This window comes from Ruditapes philippinarum, unplaced genomic scaffold (genome assembly GCF_026571515.1).
Source record: "Ruditapes philippinarum isolate M1 unplaced genomic scaffold, ASM2657151v2 ctg246_1_1_1_1, whole genome shotgun sequence".
Taxonomy (NCBI): Eukaryota; Metazoa; Mollusca; class Bivalvia; order Venerida; family Veneridae; genus Ruditapes; species Ruditapes philippinarum.
The window spans coordinates 214,732-218,709 of NW_026856135.1; the positions used below are offsets into that span (position 1 = coordinate 214,732).

General features: G+C 30.2%; 1 long non-coding RNA gene across 1 annotated transcript; it reads left to right on the forward strand.

Moving 5' to 3' along the window:
* Positions 1 to 511: 511 nt before the first annotated feature.
* Positions 512 to 2,878, forward strand: LOC132745520 (uncharacterized). Its single transcript, XR_009627846.1, has 3 exons — positions 512 to 2,049; positions 2,248 to 2,323; positions 2,588 to 2,878. It is a non-coding gene; the product is annotated as an uncharacterized LOC132745520 (long non-coding RNA).
* Positions 2,879 to 3,978: the final 1,100 nt, after the last annotated feature.

The following is a 3,978-nucleotide window of genomic DNA, read 5'->3' on the forward strand; positions in this document are numbered from 1 at the left end:
GTTTATCAAAACCTTGACTCCAAATTAATTTGCCTTTTCTTTAAGTAAAGGTCAAAGCAGTAATAGGGCACATAGACACATTATATTTTAAGCAGTTGGTTAATTACATCAATTCCAACATTGCAGTGGAAGATTATGTTACAGTTCATGAAGGGGAGGTTCAAACCAGATTGAACTTCGATGAAGGTAATTTTTTATAATTCATAGGGTTAGGGTTTTTAATACATGATGAATTAATACAATGATGAATTTGTATATTTTAAAGTAATCAATTGTATTTTCATTAATAAACAAATGCACATTATGTAAGTCTATCAATTATAAGCTCATCTGTTTCTTATAAAAAGTGCCGCATAGTCCTTGTCATCATCATGTAAATTTTAAATGCAGCCTATTTTTCAAACATTTTAAAACTCGCCACCAAGAAATTTTGAAAGCTTTATCATATAATAATACATAGCTTAAAGAAAAGCTTAATGTAAGCATCATGCTAAATGAGCATTGATGAGAATGTGATTATTTTTAGTTTTTTGCATTTCTTATTTTAGGTTTGTGATAAAAACGAATATTATTAAATGAAACTTCATTACTACATTTAGTGAACCCGTTGTATAAAATAACAATTTGCTCACCCGAGGCTCGCATAGATTACGTTTTTCTTTTCGTTAATTGAATTTATTATTTAACCTACACTCATTCAATATCCTCTATATCATTTTTTAACATTTCAATTAATATATCAGTAGAAGAATGCAGAGAGGAAGGAGTTGACAGTAATTCCACAGTTGAAGGTATTTATTAGTATGAATATGGTTTCTTAAGAAATTGAGGTATTTTCACAGTCATGTCGCCGTTGCTTTTGCTGTCCGCAAACTATAACATTGATCATAACTTTAAAGTTGTTGGTGTATGGACCATGTGCAAAGTTTAAGATGTTGATTTGCTGACGTAGATTTTGACCTAATAGCCTTATTTCTTGTCCTTTGATATACGGCTTTGTAATTTGGACGACATGCATAGTTTTAGAGGTACAATTAAACTTCTATATCAGCTCTAGCTTACCTAGATAATTAACTTTTGATATACTTTCTTGTTCTTTGATGTAAAGTTATTTAAATTTGGACCACATGTATAGTTATAATTTTTTATTGTACATTAATTTAGTTGTTTCTATGAACACTTATTCAAAAATTTACTCGAGTTTGGAACGTCATATTATGGATTGTTAGCCATTTTATAAAAATTTATGCTATATACATGTATGCATGACATCATTGAACTACTCGTTACTGGTTTTATTATGATTCCATTGGAACGAAAAAAAGATGTTTGTATTTGGTTCTTCTTTATGAACCTATTTGAAGTTAGTGTTTAAATGATATAAAAATGTTTAGATGAATTAACCTCAGTTTTAATGTATTGTCTTTTCAAGAAATGTTCATCTAAAAAGGGGAAAAGTAATCTACTGTCAGCACTTTATTCTCATATTAATTGCCCTATTCCAATAAAGCCATTTTTTTTAAAATGACATGTTAGATTTTTTCCTATAAATTTGAATTGCATAGTCTACTCGTATAACGTTTGTTTCAATTATCAATTTACTGAAAAAAGCATGAACAGAAAGAAGAGAAGGGGTATTTACAGCAGTAAGTATTTATCTGTCTTATGTATTGTCAATAAATTATGTTCCTAATTATAATAATCTATGGCAATTAAATATTTGAAAGCATTAATATTGCATTCTTTAGGTGAACCAGTTTTGAGAAGGATTGTTCATGCAAAGTTAAAATCTAAGCAAAGCAGGAACAGCTTATTACATTTTTGTAACAGTTGACAAGCAGTGATAATGTGACAGGTCGGAAATTTAGTGACATGGTATGGTATTGGTTTTTTACCGTACAGTAGGGTATCTAGAGTTTAGCGCAGTTTCTTTCGGAGCGCTTTTGTCATTTTTTTCAGTTGTTGGCGGAGGTAGATGCGTGAAGCTTTTGTCACCTTTTGCTTCTTTAAATTCATGGTTATATTTTATTGGAAGAAGGTTTCAGTATTGTAAGTTTGTTTATCTCTGTATTGGCCATTGAATTGTAAACGGTTTTGTTTATTTGTTTATTTCTCGGTTGAATTTATTGTTCAGTCGGTTCTGAAGAATTTCCCGCCAAACCCCGCGTCTTTGACCCCTTTGTCCTTTGACTGTCAGATGATCTATTCTATTTGTCACTATTGCTAACAATAATTTTACATTCACAGCATGCAGTTACAAACACCAGAATGGGGAGTGTGTGATGTATGTTTAAGTGGAAATACCAAGGATCCCATTGATCCTGTAAGTAATTCTTAATTGTCTTATTGTTTCTTATTTTTTACATATATCATTGTTAAATGTGCAAAGGATTATATGAAATGTTTTTATTTTAATTCATTTAGGATCATCGAACCACAAGTACGTTCATTAGGTATCGAACCACAAGTACGAATGACAATTTAATTTATTCTTTGAAAACATTTACCAATATAATATTGCAATGCTATATGTCATTTTAAGAAATCGTTATATTGTTTAGTAAATATATGCTATTGTATATTTCAGGGTGATATGTATATACTCCTGTATACACATGCATACTTTCTATGAGAGCGATGATTAATTAATTGGTGAAATGTAAATATAAACTGTATGAGTGATAAGAATGTTAGAGTTATCCTGTAAGGAATAGAAAACTATCTGAACTCTGATGGAATTTATTGTCTTTATAATGAAAAGATTATTAAGAACCAGGGTTACAGAATTCGCGACCACGACGAGACAGAAATTTTTTTCAAGCACGATTATTTAAATCAGGATAACATAAACCATTTAAAGACTTGTGTAATTTCAAGCGTATTAATTCATTACATACATCAGAGAAAATATTTATCTTTAATTTGAAGAACAGAACTGTTATATATTTTAAAAACATTTCACCATTTGAGAATAGTTTTTACTTGTAATATTAAAGCGTAGAAGCTTCAGGATACCTATACAAGTGTTTAAATGCCGAGAGGAGTCTATACGTTTACACGTCTACGTCAAACCATTGGAGAAATATTGATCTTCCTGATGTTAAAGTATTTGTCCATGGATCGACTTCCAGAACGTTAGATCAACTCAACAACCAACATTTTAGATCAACCCAACAACTAACAGAAGAGGATAACCGACAGGATAGTGAAAACTGACACTGACATTATTTAGTTACTTCAAGAAATTTTGAGTACTTGTGGTTCAAATTGGTAGTAATGGTACTTTGATGTTACTGCAAAAAAAGGTTTAACAGTTGGTGTGTCGACATGAAATGTAATTTTTTTCTCTTGATCAGCATTTATTGAGAAATTTTATAAATTTTCATTTTCTTGGGTAAAGAATTTAATTGACAAGTATCTGCAAAAAAAATTATTTTTGTAATTAAAAAAAAAAAAGTAAAAATATAAATTGGTAAATACTGATTATTACTGATCAAGAAGAAATTTTATTTGTATATTTATAAACCAAGTGTGATATTGTAAGTGCGAGTCTGAGGCAATGTAAGTACAGCACTTGTCACTGGTTGCGGGTTTATAACATATTAATTTTCACAAGAAAGCATTTGGCACAATTAATAGATCTATTCTTTCTTCTTTGCATTGTAATGTAACAATCACAAAGATCATTTTGACAGTCTACCCTTTCCCAACCTTCCATTTGTTCAATTTTCCTTGTTGAATTGTCTGAATTTGGGTGCCTTGTCTAAAAAAAGGTTATTTTTCTCTTGTAAAAAAAATCTTGTCTGTGAGTGTTTCAATAACAATTTACTCTTTGGCAGGATCTCTCTCATTGATTGGAATTGTTGCTGGTTATCTTGTGTTTCCTACTTGATTCCATTGTTTATACTTGACAATTGTTTACATTCTGTGGTTGTTTACATTTGGGAGTTCATACATGTATGTTCACTGTTGAACAGC